Source organism: Leptinotarsa decemlineata, unplaced genomic scaffold (assembly GCF_025532065.1).
Source record: "Leptinotarsa decemlineata unplaced genomic scaffold, Ldec_3_MD MMD2_tig00001344_RagTag_RagTag, whole genome shotgun sequence".
NCBI classification, from domain to species: Eukaryota; Metazoa; Arthropoda; class Insecta; order Coleoptera; family Chrysomelidae; genus Leptinotarsa; species Leptinotarsa decemlineata.
Genome location: NW_027412560.1, coordinates 344,398 through 365,075, shown reverse-complemented (window position 1 = coordinate 365,075; position 20,678 = coordinate 344,398). Strand labels below are relative to the sequence as shown.

At 34.9% G+C, this 20,678-nt stretch overlaps 1 protein-coding gene and 1 long non-coding RNA gene across 3 annotated transcripts in view; one reads left to right on the top strand and one right to left on the bottom strand.

Annotated features, from left to right (window-relative positions):
- LOC111503801 (uncharacterized) overlaps positions 1 to 20,678 on the bottom strand; it is a 169,400-nt gene that overhangs the window by 63,781 nt on the left and 84,941 nt on the right. The gene's annotated exons all lie outside the window — the stretch shown is intronic.
- On the top strand, positions 17,903 to 20,188 carry LOC141482474 (uncharacterized). The gene is made up of 2 exons (XR_012465552.1): positions 17,903 to 18,041; positions 19,842 to 20,188. It is a non-coding gene; the product is annotated as an uncharacterized lncRNA (long non-coding RNA).

The window sequence follows — 20,678 nt, the reverse complement described above, 5'->3', positions numbered from 1 at the left end:
CCATTTCTTGTAAAACACATTGTTCAATTCGAACTTTTTGATTTGTAGTTCAATATGAAGTCCACCATCTCTCAATAATTAATGCACACTTTGATACTTGCTGTTACAAAGAGACAATCTGAAGAGGGAACCTAAAAAATATTTGCATGTCACCCGGCTTATAGCAATGCTAAGAGCAGGTTATTAAATGGGATGTATAGATGCTGAATAATAAAGGCACTAATTTAGAGCCCTGAGGTACGCAAGATTCGAAACAGAGATATACCAAATTATCACAATCGATATGAACAGTTTCTTGTATGTCTTCAATGTAATATTAATAATAAATCCTAATTTCCCATTGACAGTTGAATCCCAATTTCCGTTGACACTTACAGTACGAGAACTGTCACGCCCAATTCTGAGGGTTATTAAAAGTATTGAAAATAAAATAAAATGTAAATATAAGACAATCACATACATTAAGTTTCAATTGAAAATTCGAAAAGCGAATGAAAACATTTCTCCAATGAAAAATGTTTTAAGTCTTTTTTGAAATGCCTCACATTTTATGTTTCTTAAAAAGTCGTAGCCCTAAGTAATTGGGAGCAAAATATGCAGTAATGGAATAATATATATGGAGTGTTTACGTCTAGTATTATAACCATGAATATCTTCATTCAATTCGGAAAACGACCTATTTTCAAAAATATAAGCACACACATGGAACATATACATGGAAGAGGTAAAATTCCGTACATTTTCAAAACAGTTTACATGAGTCCCTAACTTGGACATGTACCCAAGGTACGCAATATACGTTTTTAACTAATGAAAACATCCGATGCTGAGACATATAACATACCTGAGAATTGGATCAATTTGAGTGTAGCAAATTGCCAGTAACTGTGCCATATTGAAAAAATCTCGAAAATTCAAAAGAGGAGAATTCAGTGAATTCAATTTGCCCATTAGTTTATCACAGTGGGCTTTCCAAGTCAAAAATTCATCTAAATATACTCCAAGAAATCTGACGCATTCTTGAGTGTTTGTTAATATTGTCTGATTTACTCTAGAATCTAGTACTGTCTCTGTTTTTCCCTTAATGAATAATAAAGAACGTTCATTGGAAAAATTTGATATATTATTCATTACATCACTTCATCAAGCATTACTAAATTAGTGTCAAATAAAGACACAATGATAAATCATCTGCGTAGGCAGAATGATGAAAACAATTCACAGTTATCACCCGAAGACGATTGTGGATACTAACAATCGAAACGGTGTTACATAACTTGGTTTGAAATCTTTTAATTTTCATTTCTTCTTTTTTGTTAATAATATTTTTAATTTTTTCAATTTTTTCAGCTTTTATTAATATTTTAATTTTTATTTGTTTGGTTGTTGTTGTTGTATGTTATTTCTTCGTAATTTCAGTTTTTTGTTTAATAAAATCGTTATTTTCGGTGAATCTTTTTAATTTTTTCAGGGTTATCAAATCAATTTATACTATATTAGACAATGGAAGTCCGAACTGATGAAATACACCACGAAACATTGTCAACCATCTTCAAACAATCGAATTCACTTCTCAATCCTCATTAAGATATGCAACTTCCTGCTACCGGTGAAGATGTGCCTCCGCAGCCGATGTCCTGAAATCCAAATGGAATGATTTGACATGAGTGCTGTCATCAGCAAAGCAATATATTGGATTCTTCGTTTTTTTTTTCAATAAGTCATTGATATCCAAAAAAAAACAAGTTAGAGACAATACGGATCCCTGCGGAACAGGGTTGATGGTGAAAGTATTCGAAAAATATCCATCGATACCCACTTGCAGTTGATGTTCTTTCAGAAAGATGGAGAGCCATACACAAGAATGATACGACAAGTCATAGCATCGAAGTTTGGCCAGCAAAACCTCATGCCACACACGGTCAAAGACCTTAGAAATATCAAACGCAACTGGGAGACATACATAGAAGGTTGCCTGTTGATCTCTTTTCCGAATGCTATATTAATGATCGCTCAAGATGTTGAAGCATTCCAAATATTTAAGGATATAAATTGATGGATGTAGCCGTTACTACGTGGTAGGAGATCATAATGGAAAAAGAAATGAAAATTTCTATGTTTTTTACCACTTTTACTGCAGTTTCATCCTATATGGACATTCTCAAACGTATACAATGAACTTTATACAATACATTCATTATACAATACATACTTTATACAATAAAGTCAATCTAATAATAACACTGATGATTTTCAAACAAGACTCAACCTCTAACGGAAGCAAGAAGCTCTTTGGAAGGTTCAAAATAGATGAACATTTCAACCTAGCAGACCACTATTATAATATTCATGCAGTCATTGTTCACTGCGATTCTGGCGTTGAATTCGGTCATTATTACGCCTTGGTCAAAGACGAAACGGACTGGTTTAAGTTTGACGATAGTCGTGTCACGAAGTGTTCTGGCGATGCATTGAATTTATCGGAGCCTCTGGAGACACCCTACATTGTTAGATCAAGATCTTCAGATGATGTAGTGCTGCAGGTTTTTCCGGGTTTTCCTGCAGCTGAAAAAACAAATGCGCCACTGGAATCAATGAAGTCGCCCCGGAGCGCCAATTAATTTTTATTGTTGTTTTCATTTTATTTTTATCGTTGTTTTAATAAAATGTTCAACAACTTTATACAATACATATATACAATATACAATAAACTTTATTGTATAAGTTTGAGAATGTCCATATAGGACGAAACTGCAGTAACGTTAGTTACAATTAAAAGTGGTAGAAAACCAAGAAATTTTCATTTCTCTTTTCATTTAAGGATATGGTGGTTTACGACGTTCTCCATGATTTTTGATATCACTGATAGCAAAGCAACTGGTCTATAGTTGTTTGGAAGATTTTTATTGCCTTTTTTGATAATAGGCTAAACGCGAGCAATATTCCAACAAGAAAAAAATCCCTTCTATGTAAGACAAGTTGAAAAGTCTGCAAAATACTGGTGCAAATTCATTTGCGCACTTTTTAAGTACGATGACGGGCACTTCATCAGGATCAGAAGCCTTATTGATATTGAGCTGTTTTATAATTCACCTAACTAGACGTTGTCGAAAAGTAATTTCTGGCATTGTGGATTCCAGTGTGGGAATGGGTGGTGGTGCCTTTTCCAGAAAATCCACTGTAGAGTTGGACGTAAATTATTCAGACAGTATATTTGCTTTTTCTATGGGTGTTGTTGCAGTGGAACCATCCGCTTGTGTCAGTGGTGAAATTGTGGATTGTGTAAAGTTTTGATTGACAGCATTAGCTATCGACCAGAAGGATCTAGACTCGTTGGAATTGACAAGCATTTATTCTAGGTTTGTAGCTGTTGCGTGAATCAAAAAACCTAGTTTGGTTTTCGGCACTGAGATTTTTGCGCCACTGCCGATGGGCGAGAAATCCTAATTGGCTCATTTGTAATCTAAGTAAGTTCCCTGCTTATTGCAAAAGCTTCAGCTTCGCTACTTCGCTAACTTGTTCGTCTTTAATATTTGAAAATTTGAGCAATTCGATATTGTGGACATTGAAGTCACTATTTACAGTTACAGGAATTTTATTAGTGCTGTTACTTGAGAACAGGAATTCAGATGAATAAATAATGAATTAAAAATGTTCGATTTGAAAAAACTTAGTTTTGGCCCATTTTCATATCTTCTGATTTAGTCATCCATTCCGACCACCTTGTATAACATTTTCGAAATGTTACTTCTACAAAACAATGAAATCAAGTATTTTGATGAATCAATAATAGCTTATTTATGACTCTTTTAAACTTTTGAATTTATTGGGAGAATCAGCTAAATACCTAGTTTTTTTGGAAAAACAAATGAATATCTCGAGAACGGTTCATTTTTGGTAAATAAGGTATTCCATAATCACCCTTCAGAATTATGCCAGGTATTCAAAAATGTGAAAATATAGATAGTGTTACACTGGAATTAAGAAAGTTGGGACCAACTTCCAGTATAAACATTCGATGTTTATTGGTTTATTGGTTAATTTCCAGGACATGAATCCTATGATTTCTCAAAATACAGCTAACTGACGTAACGGTCACCGCGCTGTACCATGTGTATGATCAATAACTACAACAAAGTGTAACTGATTGCTGCGCTGTCTGTATATGAAAGATATTTGAGAAAAATTATCATTTAGATTCCTGATTAATGTAATAGGGCGCAAAACAATAATTTTTGAATAATTATCAGTTTTCTATGCTAATTACAAAAACATTCGATCGATTTAGGTGCGGTTTTCACCGATATGGTAAATTTCACCACTCAACATTTGGTGTTTCATTCATGACAATCGGTTCATGAATAGAAAAGTTGTTTTGATTTGACGAATCATATCAAACATTGTCAACTTGGGTATGGTTTGATAAATGATTTGCTCATAAAATGAAAATAGGCAAATGTATGAAGAGTGTTAAAAAATATGAGTAAACCCAAAAACTGAAGTCCCCATGAGTGAAGTTTCCGGCAAGAGTTAGCACAAAAAAAAATGAAACAATTTTTAAAATATATGTTGAAATAACTGAATGAAAAATTATTTAAATTATATTCAATCGATTCTAAATCGTAAATATATATTTATTTCGTGGAATTTAGCGATATTTGATGGAAATCCATATACTTATTATGAAATAATTTCAAAAAACGCATTCACATATCTTTCATGTTCAATAATATCAAGAATTTTTTTGGATTTTTCAACCGGTAATTTTCATCTGGTATCTCCGATTTTTCCTGAAACTAGTAACAACTTTCAATTCAAATACTTCTACGTCGTTCATGTGTTAAACTGCAACACAAATTATATTAGCGATCTAACTGCCAGCAATACATCAAATGAATTAATTGTAACTCAATTAAGATGATAAGTTAGCCAATTTCATGTAACACTTTCATTTTAATTGAAATTAGGAGAGAGTATTTTGTAACTAATATTCGGATTGAAGTTGTTATCCACTGCAATTTGGTTTATCAGATTTAATTTCTTATTGATATTATTTATGTACACCAATAATCTGATGAATCTATTGATCATGCTATGGCAAGCTGTTAGTATATGTTGAAAAGGCTGAATAGAATGGTTGTTGATAGTTGTTTCTGTATGAGTCAGTTTGTGGTAAAATGCGAAATAATTTTTATAAAAAGTTTATTGAATCATTAATTTCTAATTCTATTTTAAATTTTATGTTTTCGTAGATAGAGATGATGTATTGAATAAGTTATTGTAATTGTCGATGTGTTCCTGTGGAGGAGGCTATAACATTATCAATAAACCAATACAAATGAAGGAATCTGGATGTCGCTAAATAGTTTTTTCGAACCTATTTATGAAAATTTCAGCAAGTAGGGTGCTTTGGTGAGTACTCATTACGAGGCCTTCTTCGTTGTTATACATTGTGTTATGATAAATAAAAAAACAGTGTTAGCATTTAAAAAAACCTTTTTGGATATATATTTGAAAAAAGAACAATCATCACTAAAAAAGGTATTTCAGAAAATTAAGGGTTACGCGTTGACTTGGTAACATATGATTTCACAAAACTGTTATTTATCAGAATCATCCTCATACTTATCTTGAACCAATTGCATTTTTGGGATGGAACTTATGCTTTTCAGTATTTTTCTTAGAGACTCGAGTGACTTATTCCCAACATTCCCAACACTTTGATTAGATTTTTCCCATTTAGTACTCATTGGTTAGTTATTTCTTGTTCGTTTTCCATCGAAACAGTTTCGGAAAACTCAATCTGGAACGAAACTGCGATTTAAATGATGTGATGGCAAGGATACACTTGCTAACCCCCCCGTTATAATTTAATTCATTCACCTATCGGAGTAACTAATGAAATCAGAAAGGCAAAACGGGAGTCTTGGAGAAAGTTCTGTGAGAGTTTCTCTGATTTACCTCACAGCACAAGAATTCACAAAATTATCTCTAGAGAGCCGACTGCTGAAATTGGGTCGCTTAAACGACCCGATGGAACATTTACGACCCCTTAGAGCTTTTGATATAAAACCACTTTCCTGCAAATCTGACTCTTGATAACAACAGACCGCCCATCTTCGAGGGCGCTAAACGCCCAAAACAGAACGATTGTGACGTCGCAAAGAAGGTTATCACATCACCGGCAGTTGAATGGGCTATCAAGTCTTTTCAGCACTTCAAATCTCCTGGAGAGGATGGTATATTTCCAGCTCTTCTACAAAACGGACTGCAAATAATTTTACCTATTCTCACAAAATTGTATAGAGCTAGTCTGGCGTGGAACTACATACCACCCAGTTCGTTGGCAGCAAGGGTGGTATATATACCTGAAGTGAGTCGGAGAGACCCACACCCTAATTCGGTACGACCAATCAGCCTTACATCCTTCCTGATGAAAGGATTCGAGAGGATACTGGACGAACATATCAGGCGGGTAGCATTATATGCATCCTTCATGAATAACCACCAGTATGCTTATCAAACCGGCAAATCGACAGATTCAGCATTAAACAACCTTGTTGAAATAATCTCTCAATCCCTTGACAACCAGGAGATTGCGGTTGCTGTATTTCTTGATATTGAAGGAGCATTTGACAATGCACTACCTAAATCTATAGGATTGTCTCTGGCTGGGAAAGGTGCAGAATCGACCATAACTGGCTGAATCTATGCCATGCTAGTAAACAGAACTGTAACTGTGACTCTTGAAGGCGAGGCCATCAGGTTCAGGGTCACCAGGGGCTGCCCTCAAGGTGGGGTACTATCTTCCCTTCTGTGGTCGCTCCTGAAGGATAATCTGCTTGATACCCTTGACAGAAGAAAAGTTGATCTGTTAGCTTATGCAGATGACCTGGCAAGGTCTACGTCGGAAAGGGTAGCTTATAATATTCTCCAAAGCACGTTGGACGTTGTTCACAGTTGGTGCCTAAGTGATCCGATGTCTGTCAACCCCAGCACAACTGTGTTGATCCCCTTCCCCAAGAGGAGGAAATTGGACGTTCTACGCCAATTTCCCTCAATGGCGAAGTCATTTCATTCGGAACGGAGGTGAAATATCTTGGCATTGTCCTTGATGAAAGACTCACCTGGAACGCTCACTTGGAAAAAGTTTTACACAAAGCCAGATTGTCTCTATGAACATGTTGAAGGGTTTGTGGTAAAACTTGGGGTCCCAAACAAATCCATTAGATTTATGTGATGATGGCAAGACCAATGATCACTTACGGTGCAGTTGTTTGGTGGCCGAAGGCTTTACCGAAAACGGCCCAAGCGAAGCTCTCTGGCTTACTTGTGGACATTGCCAATTTCACAAATCAATTAAATGCAGAGTGCAACAGACTGTTGGTTGACACTGGAAGTCACAGCATTCTGGAAATGACCTCTGACTTTATGCCTCCAACTGTCAACTACGAACTGCCTTCCGGTTCTGGTGCAAGTATTTTCAGTCGCAGACCCAGGACAGATATATCTATCTGACTAAGAACTTATGCGACTGTATTTCAAGTGGAAATTTACGCAATTGGATTGTGTGCGAAGAGATTGGATAAATCTTTCCTCACACACAAGTCAATAAAAATTTGATTTGAAAGGGTTATATTATAAAAATATTCTCGTACATTCAAGCGGCGTTGGAAGATCTTGGCTCCTACCGAGTAACGTCTAAATTGGTAGCAAATTGCCAAAAACGACTCTCCTCGATAGAAAAACTCAAGAGATTGTCTCTGGTCTGGATTCCTGGCCGTACTAGCCTGGAAGGTAATGAAGCTGCTGACTCTCTTGCAGAGGAGGGTACTGCAAGCGGCTTCATCGGACCAGAACCTGTCATTGGCATCGCTTTGGGCTTTGCCAAACAAACATTGAATACCTGGATGGCAAGAAGATTTATGGATTTCTGGCAAATCTTCCAGGATTGTCTCACTCCAAGGCGTTTATTCACTCTTCGAAGCTTGATACGAAACAGTTGTTGGACTACAGTACGAATGAACTACGATATCTAACAGGCCACTGTCATTTGAGTCATCATATGCAGAGACTTGGACTGTCGGAAGACAGTGCGTGTCGCCTCTGTTTGAAAAATGATGAAACAGCAGAGCATATACTTTGTGCCTGCCCCACTGCTGGGGACCGAATCAGGTTTTTAAAGTTCGGCAGATCCGTACACTTACTATCTGACCTGAAAGACCACTCACCATACAAACTGATCGGCTTCGTTAAGAAGCTGGGTTTATTTGGCCGAGTGTGAATAGATGTGAGCCACAATAAACCCTTGCGAGGAGTTCAATTGATGAAATCATATGATCGGAGTTTAACTCAAAATGAGGAACAGAAACATTACTTATTTCAAGTTGTAGCAATGCAAAGAAAGCAATTTCTGAATGCTAATAAGCAAACATTATTGCAACCACCAACTCAGAAATTAAAAAAAAAAACAGTAATTATAACGATTTATACTCGTACTATATTTATTCACTAAATAGAAATTATAGTCTATAAATAACAATATCATAACTTTCCCTACAAAATCTCTACACTCGTTTTTTCTAAACAAAATTTTTCAATACCGAAAAATCGAGTATGAACTGAAAATTTTTTTTATGTGTTATTTATATGTGAAATCGAATTTTCGAATGAGCGACGCCTTTAATTGTCTCAGATTTTCAGGTAGGACCAAAAAAAATAATGTTGCTTGAAAATACATACATATGAATTTTTACAAATATGTATTTAAATTCATTTATGAATGAATTTTTCATTTTTATTTATTATTTTTATCATTTTCATTATCGAATACACCGGTAATTACTGTGGTTGATTGTGAGACCAAGACAATAAGTTCACGGTATAAGAAATGAGATACATAGATATCTAGATCTAGATATCTAGAGAAAACTGTATCTATTGTTGTTTCATGACTTGTGGTAGGCTCATTTCGGTTATTATTCATTCTAATTTATCTTGTAGAAAGATTATCTTCGAAGGCAAAATTAACATTGTAATCTCCTGATTAATGGCAACTTATGATAGTTTTCTTCTAATGCTTCAGAGCCTACTCCACGGCAAATGTGTGCTCGCACATCTCTCTCTCTCTCTTACCCCTACAGTAATATACGAAACTTATATCTACCTCTTTTTATCTTTATTAAGTCATACCTCCCTCTCAACTTCCGTTCGCCTCGCCCGATCACACTTTTCGTAAAGCTCTCATCACGCATTCACTAGCTTACTCCCTAAGTCAGGCGCGCGTAAAGTTTTACTTCAAACAAATTTTTTGATCAAATTTCATTTTAGTATTCAATATAGTTGCCTTCGACGGCGATATAACGATTATAGCGGTCATACAAATTTTCGATATTTTTATAATACGTCTTCAATCAGAATATAGGCCTCAGTTTCGACAATTTTTTTTAAGGACAAAACACAAACACTACAGGAAAATCCTTGAAGCGCTCTCAGAGCGGTGCTTGTGCGGCGCTAAATTTATTTCCAGTGAGCATTCTCTTAAGGTCTGATAATAGAAAAAAGTTGCTAGGGGCCAGATCTAGAGAATACGATTGATGAGGAAACAATTCGAAACCCAATTCATGCAATTTTGCTACTGTTTTCACTGATTCGTTAAACGGTGCATTGTTTTGATGAAACAGCAGTTTTTTCTTCATTTTCGCGATTAAGCCTTTAAAACGCTCCAGTAACGCTATGTAATAGTCGATGTTGATGATTTTTCCATTTTCGAAATATTCGATGAATATTATACCATGCGCATCCCAAAATACTTATGCCATAACCTGACCAGCCGACTGTTGCGTATTTGCACACTTTGGAGTCGGTTCATTACGTGCAGTCCACTCAAATGACGATCGTTTTGATTCTGGTATCAGGTGATGAATCCACATTCCATCTATTGTCACATATCGACGCATAAATTCGGATTTTTTGTGGTGGAACAGTTTCAATTATTGCTCATTTCACCTCGTTCACACTAAGCAAAACATTTCTCAACAATTGATTTTCCTGGTGCAAAGTCCGAATAATATTTATCAAGTCAAGCTATGGCTTCAAAAAGCTATGGCCAAAAAGAAATTTTTATTAAAACACGAAATTCCTTTTTATCCATTTTCTTCAAACTAACAGAAGCGGCTTGACTCAAAATGTTCTATCCCATAAACTAATAGTCCGACAATTGTGAAATTTGTACTCGTGTGTTTGAAGGTTAGGATTGACTAAATTCATGTGGATTTCATACTAGTCGCGCCGTCTGTATGTTAACCTACGAACTTTTCAGCCCATCTATAAGTAAGTGATACAAATTCGTTTATGAACGCATGCGAGAGGGCCGCTGTAAACGCTCCAAGATATGTACCGAATAGGTACATACTCCGAGACCTAGACCTGAACATACACTACGAGGACGTATACATGAGGAAACACGCAGAGGACACGTTCGACAGAATTCGAGCGCACGCACTAAACATGGATGACCCCAGATTCCGAGAGAGGGACAAACACAGGAGACCAACGAAGCAGAACCAAAGACCACCCCCGAGAGTCGCTGTCAGGCGGCTCCGGTAAGTATAAAAATGTCTCAACTAGACTCCAAATCAATCTCATTTTCAGATTTACTGAGAACCAACACTTGCTCGCGACTAAAAAGACACTCGTCTCCGGTTAGTTTTTGGGGACCCCATGCAATAATTCAGTTAGGAAAGTCATGATAAAACAATTCAACAGATCAGAAAGTATAAGCACTCAGAGGCTGACTTTCGACCAAAAAAGGTCAGATATCAATCTTGCTGAAGTGGCCATCAGTAAGTTGTGGACCGCTCCGGAGGAGCAGGGGTGGATGGACGAGATGGGATGTTCTGCACATATTAACCGTTTGGGGAAAATTTCAACTCAGGGCACTCAACCCGGGAAAGGGCATGGGGGAAATACGTTCAATTGGTCAGATTCACTGCGAATGATGCTTGTTGAACGATCTCTAGCCCCCCGATGGATGACAGTCCCGCGAGCGGTAAACCGGAAAACAAGGTCCTTCAGAAAATATACGAAGGTCACATGAATGATAAGTATTCAGGTGTCTTGAAAGTGTGCCTATGTGAGTATGTGTATGTAGCTTATGGTTTTATGAAGTGCCTGAATGATACAGATAGGTAAGACGCGTGAAATATGAGTGGTATGGCAAAAAAAAGATTGATTATAATTCAGGTTGAATATTCCTGGTTTATTTGGACATTTAGGAAGTGAAACGAATCACAAAAATATTACGAAAATTGTATTTGCATTTTATGTTAGTCTTGATATACATCTGGGGCTTGGCAAGTGAATTTTGTAATTGACACACAACGATAAAGCAACTTTAAATATTGGAGCATGAGTTGAGCCCCATAGTTCCCTTACAGGCTCGGTGTTGGATTTTATCAGCCAAGCATACAACATAATCACTACGAACGTGTCAGAGTCAATGGTTTCCATTGCTTCTGCATGGTAAACTTTTTTTGATTCCATGTAGCAGCTTCCTGTTGACCTTGCAATTCGTTTCGCGTATGATAATTTGAGCAATATCTTCGGTGATCAGAGAAAGACACATTGAAAGCGAATCATAAATCATCTTCTTCGTGGTCCTGGTTCATTTTGTTTATAGTCGATGATGTTATGAGCACGTATACGACTGCACGGTGGAGGATCTTTGTACCATTTCGTACCATTTTTTGAAATAAAGAGAGGAAGAGTAGCAATGGCTCCAATTGATTTCCATAAATTTATATCTTTCCTTCAACTTCAACATCGGACACATCCCTATCTATCATATTCTGGCCGATACGTATGGTCAGGTCATAATCGCCATCATCAAAAGGGTCACCATTTTCGCCCATTTCAGTCAAACGCTGGTAGCGTATAGTATTATTCAGAACCATGTTCAAAAGATCCCGCTCATTATCTGCCAATGTTCTTAAGAATAAAACCCACTACACGAAATTATACACTAGACAAAAATAAAACAAACAAAATTACGTTATAAACATGAAGAATAACCAAAGAAACAAAATTATACACTCGAAAGAATCAAACAATAAAACTGAAATGCGCAATAATACGTGTTTATTCGTCAAGCGATGGTCTCACATTGGCTGGTACCTCGGTCAAATAGACATTCAACGGTTTCACAGTAACCCCTTTCTTATATATAAGGTCCATAGGGACCTTGTAAAAGAAAAAATAGAAACAGATTTCAAACCAATTCAATGGGTTGAAATCTGTTTTAATCGATTCAGCATGTTGTTTCTATGGAATACATGTAGCGACACGTTTCCTGTGCATGAAAACAAAAAGTTATATACTGACAAATATTATAAAAGGTCCATCATTTTCTATCTTATTGGTTCATTTTAAAACATGTCTTATACTATCGACAGCATCTACAAAACTGACCGACTATTGGAACAAATTTATTTGGTTGTTTCATTAACTATCAATAATTATTCAGCTCATTCTGTGCATCGATCGACTCGACAATCAACTTCGAACATATTCGTTGGATTCCTTTCTGTGTTTCTGAACGAAACAAAGATTTAACGATTTGGAAAGTTTTTCAAGACGAGACATGCACATGCATATGATTTCACTTTCCAGAATATTTCTGCGGACGGATATTTATTATTCAGAAGCTAATGATTCAAACAAATGTGCCACGTATTCAAATCGGCAATAGCAGACAAAGGCGAATCATTTCTGCCAGGGTAATTAAATGAAATCGCCGCAAGCCCTACAAAAATGGTTATAATGAAAAACGGGGTTCATTGGATAACTTTAACGAGAATTCAACAATGGATCGTTTTTTAACTATGTATTTGACTTATATATGAAATTTCCAGGCTGCTGAATCTGCCAGATCATATTTTCGTAGGGACTGCTAAAAAAAATAGTAAATTATTGAATTCAAAAAGTTTTCAGTAGCAAATTACAGCCATATGAAAAATATACAGATCAAATTTTCTATTTTTGGCATATCTTCAGATGACGTGGTACTGCAGGTTTTTCCGGTTGTTCCTGTAGCTGAAGAAGCAAATGCACCACTGGAATCAATGAAGTCGCCCTGGTTTCATGATTTGTACAACATTACTTTTTCTACTTGGTGAAAATAAAATAGCTCAATTGCAAAAGCTCTGATAAAAAATTGATAGATAATACCATACTGTAGATCAAAACTCTGCGATTCATTAAAAAAAAAATGAAGTTATTGTTATTGAAATCATAAAACAGTTCATAATTTGTATTGTGAGTCCTCTGTATACTTATATTTTGAAACTCTGAACTGCAAATGAAAAATGATCTATTGAAGCATTATCTTGCTCACGGGAGCTCTTCTAGGAGTTTCGAAGCCTTTTTTCGAATCATGAGGTGTGCACACCACAAGTACCAAACTTCGATGATATTGATTATAGTGTAATTTTTCAACTCAAAAGAAATTATCACAGCGTCAAAACAACCGAGCATATCTTGCATGCATGCCTTTTGTGAAAAAGCATTAAGGTTTTGATATTGGACAAGTCACATTACTATCCTATAGTTCTTATCCTACAGTTTATGAAATATAGGTTTCACCAATGCAACCAATTGTCTCCGCAATAACCCCCACTCATAAAATTCCAAATGGCTAACCAAATAGACTGAAACTCTCTCAATGTAACAATCGAGTTTTGAGTGCAGTAATTTAACATTGATTCGTACAGAAAATCAAATCTTAGTGGAGAATTAATGGAAAACTACAAACAACTAACAAAAATCTGCATGAAATTGCTCCCAGTTCAACGACTGTTTCTACAGACAGCACGAAGGCACAGCAGTGGTAAACATACGGTTCCTCTGTTCATAGCTAATTCGTTCGTGAACAGAGTTGAAATAGAAGCAGACAGAAGATATCTTAGCTATTAGAAGCCATAGGCTTGTTACTTTCCCTTCACTTCAAGAGCATCCTTCAAATATAATAGTTAAGTTCCATTTCAAAATTACACTGATTCAAATACTCATTGTTCTTCCATATGACCCAAGATACACCAAGGATCAGATCGCATTTTTGAAAATTTTATCCTGAAAGCTTTCAAAACTGCTTGCTCACGTCTAAAAGTATTAGCTTAACCTAAAACCAAAACGTTGGAAAGTTAAAAGTGAGGGATATATTAGATGAGCTGTGAGGACTGGGACGAAAAGTATATCGGTCAGATTAAACGACATTTTGAAACTCGTTTCAACTAAAATGCAGTACATATTATTTTGAAGACCAACATGCCATATAATAAATAATCACTGTCTAAAATTGTTGAAATCCTTACCTAACACCAGCACTTTTACCATCTGACATGAAAGATCACTCACCATATGAACTAATCGGCTTCGTCAAGAAGCTGAGATTATTTGGTCAAGTTTCAATAGCGACAATAAACCCCTGCGGGATGAATTATGAACTGTGAAAAATATCCTGTTCCTAACAGCTCATTGTTAACCTTCATATATATCATTCTCATAAAAATTAGCGGGAACATGCACCAAAAATAGTTTACCCATGAAATCGCTGTGGCATCTAAAGTGATATTGAAAGTGTACCGGTTAAATATAAATTGGCGAGTTTTTTTAATGTGAATCAGTCTACTTCATTTCCCGAAGACACAAATTTGGTTGTTGTAAAAACTTTGAAGCAATAAGAAGCTACTTCTGTCATGCACCTATTTATGTGAAATGAATGGGGCTATATCAGTCGAATACTTCTCATGAAAGAGTAAAGAGATAAGTCCCCACGTCAAAATGCGCGTTGGCAACTGATGTCCTAGCATCAAATGGAAAGAAAAGACAGATGTTCAGTCGTCTACAAAGTAATTAATTCCATTTTTGTTCTTTCCCAATTGAAATCTGGAATATAATACATGAAAGATTGGATATTACTGGAGTTTTTTCCAACAACAAACGGTTATTTCAACACCTCGATACGTGTATTTTCCTCATAGGAAGTACGGCCAAAAGTCTTGGAAATATGGAAGAGATTGATCTAAAGATGGAAGAGATTGATCAAAAAATGGAAGAGATTGATCAAAAGATGGAGAAGGCCATAGTTAGCCCACCCATAGAGGCCAAGGATTTCCATAATCTTGGTTAGTCTCAATAATTTATTATTCCTATTTCTTCTATTTCACTCTGAATGGCTTATTACCATTTCTTTCTTGGTCGCAATCTTCTATTCCTCCCTGCTTCTCCTACTAGTAGTACTCTTAGGATATTTTTTTTCTTGGCATACGTTGAATATGTCTCAGCCACTTCACTCTCTATGCTATACTTTTCTGACTTATTTGATATGTTTCACATATCTCCATCAACTCTTGACTTCCAATTCTGAAATCCGCGTCTTTTATAATAATAACAACATATGCTAAATTTGAATGCAAATAGAAATACAGATACAATTAAATATGAAACAACACACAAACTTAAAAATCTTATACCTAAATATAAAATCTGAAATACAAAATATACTCATCAACATAAAAATATTGAATGAAATCCCTAAATACGATGGAGATTATAAAATTTAATTGAAATATACATAAATAAAATTCAATGATTGAAAATATAACAAGGTTACATTGGAAGGTGATATGAATATTTGGTAAATGGAGTGTGCCGAAAATCCTTCGAAATGTGTATATCGAAAAAATCAAGTAGATAAAATAAAACAATATAATAGAAATGTTATGGATAGTTATTTGAAGTATTGAATGCAAATAGCACATACATATATCACTTTTCTGTGATCGAATCACCAAACAGACGATAATAGTGAACAAAAAAGACAACAATAAATTTACTTCCATACCATACATACGAGGTGCCCGGGAAAGTACCCAAAATGTTTTACGAAAACACGAAATCGAAGTATCGCATGAACCAAATTATATGAGTAAACAATGCTTTCCAAAGTAGCGACTAAGCTTGTGGTGTTTCGTAAGATTAATTGTGAGATATTATGATGTCACATGCCCATCACTTCGTTATCAAAAATACTAAGGTTATAGCTTCTGAATTTGATTATCGAACAATAATAACGCTGGAAATGCTTCATATAAAATATATCGTAATTCTGTTAATAAATCGGGTGATATTTGATAAACATATCATAACCTTCCTCATTCAATATTATGTATTTTATTTCTGTCGTTTCTGTACGATAACTCGAATTTATGAATTGTATCCCTACACTAACTGCGATAGCGTAGTGTTATCACTGAAAATTTCAAATATTCAAGTGAAGATACTTATTCCACATTCCTGTGCTTGTATTTTATTATTTTCGATCATGCAGATGGCAAAAATGCCGAGTCGAATGTCATTTTTGTATCATTAAAAATTAATGGAGTATTTATAACTTTATTTCTACATCGACAGAATCCGACAGGGAAATCTACTGATCACATTAGGATCACTTACAGCCAATAATTTCAAGAGATTTTCAATTAATGGCAACCAATGCGACACCAGTTATATAACGACCTGTCATTACTCATCAGAAAATCTTCAGCAGTTCATTAGACATTATTTCTCTTTAGATTACCATCGTGTACCATTCCCAATATCAAGTTCAATAACTGTATAACATTGACAAACGCGAGAGGTTCCGTGAAAAATGCAAATTACCTTCAAACAGATGGTTAATATTTCGATTTGTATTGCTGTATCAATTATTTACGATTGAATCTTGTTTGGTCATCTGAAGGAAAGGAAATACCGTTGAAGCTTTCAATAATATATTAACCCATTGAACAATTACGTACGATGATTAATAGGTACTACGGCATTTTTAGGTTGTTAACCGTGCCTTAATCGTAGCTAAACGTATATGTCTCCTTAAACTTTGAAAGCATTTTTTTTACAATTATTCATCGACTTTCAGTCAGTTTTTTGTAGAATAGTTCATCATGCATTTTTGCATCGGAGTAATGGACCGTGACACATGTCGAGGTTTTATAAACTGCCAAGTGGAAATCTCACATTGAAGTATTTTTTTTTTTAATACGTTGAACAATTTAATTGAAAAAATCGATTTGATTCAAACGGCCAATTGATTGATGGTACAAATTAGAAGAGTTGATTCTAGGAGCATTTATTTTCAATATTACCAACGGAATGAGACGACACATTGTACGTCAATGGGTAAACCATACCATTGGTTACTTACAACTACCGAATATCATCGATTATGTACAACAACAACGGGAATCTGCTTTTTCCATCATAGAAGAAAACCAGCGCCAAATTTGTTCTTCAAAAGTTGCATAAGAATTGAGAGTGTGCTTCATTTTCAGACCCTTTATTGGTCAACATATCAATAATAATACTGCTTTATTGAAATAGACAACCTACATACAGACTTGCATTATTGTAAACATACATTTTATGTAATTATTATAATAAATTTGAATATAGCAGGAAATATATCGAAATCAAGTTTTTTTTTTTGGAATAGATTCTATGATTGATGCAAATGGTGTGCTATGATATTATATGCAGTGGAATTAATGTAGTTAAACTTTGAGGGAATGGAAAACAAACATTAAAACTTTTTGTGAAATATTAATATAATAATTGAAAGTGATATATTTTTAGGAGAGATACATTTTTGGGAAAGAAAGGTTCTGAGTTTCTTCTTCTCCATCTTTATACAAAGATTCCCAGATTATTTCGAATAAAGATAGAGAAGTAGAAAGCTAAATAATTTTCTTCCAAAAATTGATCTTTCCTAAAATTATACCCCTTACAATTTAAACAAGATTCATATGGCTGTCTATCTGTCTATCTGTCAACGATGACATGAATAACTTTAACTCATTCGTGACATAAAGTCATGAATTGAGTGCTCCATCTTATATTTCTACCAAAATTGGTGCTGAAGAGGCAATAACGCAAATGTCTCATTCCCAAAACATCAACGTCCGCCATTGAGAATGACAGAGATCCATGTAAGTGAAATTTTATCTTTTCCATAAACTATATTGTGTAACAATCCTGTGAGTACACAATGTATACAATGATGAAAATATTGAAATAATTTTAAGTTTCATTCTCTGCATAATTTCTAGGGGTTTCCATATTTTTTTGTCACTCAATTTTAAAAGCGGTGATGAAATTGTTTAGAAACTCAACTGAACGTACCATTTTCAGGAAAAGAAAATGCTTTCTGAAAAAAATTTGTTTTTCAAATTATTCAAGAAACTTTTGAAAGCCCTCGTTTCATGAGAGAATGCATCAAAAATAACTGTCAATGTCAATCATTTTTCCAGGATTAAAATTCACTTACATACGGCAAAAGATGGTTTCAATGTAGTTATGAAATTTTTGCTTTCACTTATAAAAGTCATTATATTGGCTAGATTTGTCTTTTTCGGAAAACCACAAATATATTAGACCTGAACATAAAAGAATGTATGTTAAATGTATGTTAATTAATATGGTAGAGAATGTCAGGGAAGATAATCACAGGGGTCATGAACTCCCCTAAAATCATATATGTTGAATTGACAGTCAAAAAATACCAGTTCACCTAAATTCAATGAATCAATAAATTCCTGATCAAATCTTTCAAATAATGAAATGAAAAATAAAATTTTCAATTCACTATATATCACGTCGGTAACAATTGGCGCAGTCAGGTTGATTTATTGTTTCTATATTACCGTTATATATGATGGAATTGGCCTATACTTGATTAAAATCCATAACGTATTCAGAAAACACTTCAGTGTGAGATTTTCACTCTAAACAGTTTCACAAAAACACAACACGTGTTTCGTTATACTGCTTTTTTGGGCGTTCCTTTACTCACTCCCGAAGAAGCCATTGTATATCAAAACACGTGTTGATTTTTTCTATAACTGTTAAGTGAAAATCTCAAAATGAAGTCTTTTTTGAATATATTACCGTTGTGTTAGTCGACAATGAGTAATTTACTTTGTAGTTCGACAATAAGTTTTTTTTGATAAAAACAACATTAGAATTGAAGAAATCATTAGCGTAGGTATACGGAAAAATTTTGAAAAAACTCTTAGAACTCATTTGTCGAGAACTAACTTGACAATTGAGAGGCCTCGTACTACTACATGGCGGAATTTTCACGATATGTATCAGGAAAAATAATCTGAGTGAACAAAAGATCTTTTCAATGTGAAGAAAGCATCAAAATTCAATCTTTTTTCTTGAGCGTTCCTTCTCTCATTGTGATTACAGAGTTTCATCTGTGGCTTTCAAAGTGGAACGAGAGATCAAAGAATATATCAACACTCAATAGTTGTGCGGTTACTATAGTCAGAGTTTGCGGCAATGATCTCTTCCCAAATATGAAGACTTTATTAGCAACGCTTCTTATAAACTTTGTAATTTGAGAGATCAGTTTCAACGTTGCGTCGTGTGAAGTTTAGAGCCAGCATGCTAGAAAATAGACTGAAAGATTTCGCTCTTATAAATGTTAATGCAGAGATAACACACAGTCTCATCTCTCAAATACAGGAGAGAACACAACCAGAAGTTCTTCAGATATCTTATGGTTTACATCATGATTAAATGAAATCATTCAGAAACCTGAACAAGTCTTGACGAAAATAAAAAAATAATTGAATGAAAGAGAAAAAGCGCAAGAGTTCTAGTGAACAGTTTGGTTCATCATTTAAAATCTACGTTTGAAGTGAACTCGTCTGGGATCGGTCTTCCCTCATACCACAAAGTACTGACAAAGTGAGACTATCACAATGCTTGAATTATTTCAGAAAGAAAACTCTGGAATGAGACAGAAAATAGTCCATGAAGTTTTCCAAATTTCAATAATAACATTTGGAAGGATTTTCTTCAAAAAAAGTTTCCGAGATGAAATAAATATTTCCATCGATTTTCCAGCAACAAACAATGTAGCCACTAATTCTTATAATCTCTGTGCAGTGTTGAATAACAATGGAACTATCTACAGTAGATATTACATAGCATACTATGTAATATAATTAGAATACCTAGTAAGTAGAGAGGTGTACGTACTTTTTTATGGACAGGAGAAGCACACTTTTTAGTATTTCCAAAAATGGCACCAAAAATGTAGAAGATACGAATTATTAAAAGAGTTTGTTTTTGTTTTTATTTTATCTTTCATTAATTGTTACTTCATATCATTGAATCAAGGATAATTAGTTGAATACTACTATAGTACGGTAACTTATTTATATCCCCCAAGTAAAGTCAGTGCAGTGCAGTAAAGTCTCAATGAGTGTTACCTTCTCAAGTTTTGAGGGGATGATAGGATGACCCTATCGAGGTTCGCACATATGCTATTTTGTTTTTTTTGTCTCTGTTTCGATACAGATAGTAAGGTAACTCATTGATATCTCCCAAGTATTGTGTGCAGTGAAGTCTCAGTTTAATCGTACTTGTTTGAAGGGGGTTGACAATGTTTCGCGGTGTATTTTATCAGTCTGATGAAATTTAATCGTACTTATTTAACTATTTATATGACCCTTCTCAAAAGCTTTGGCTGAAACCGCCCCTCAATGAGTGTTTCCTTTTCAATTTTTGAGAGGATGATGGGATGACGTTAACGAAGTTCACACAGATTCCAG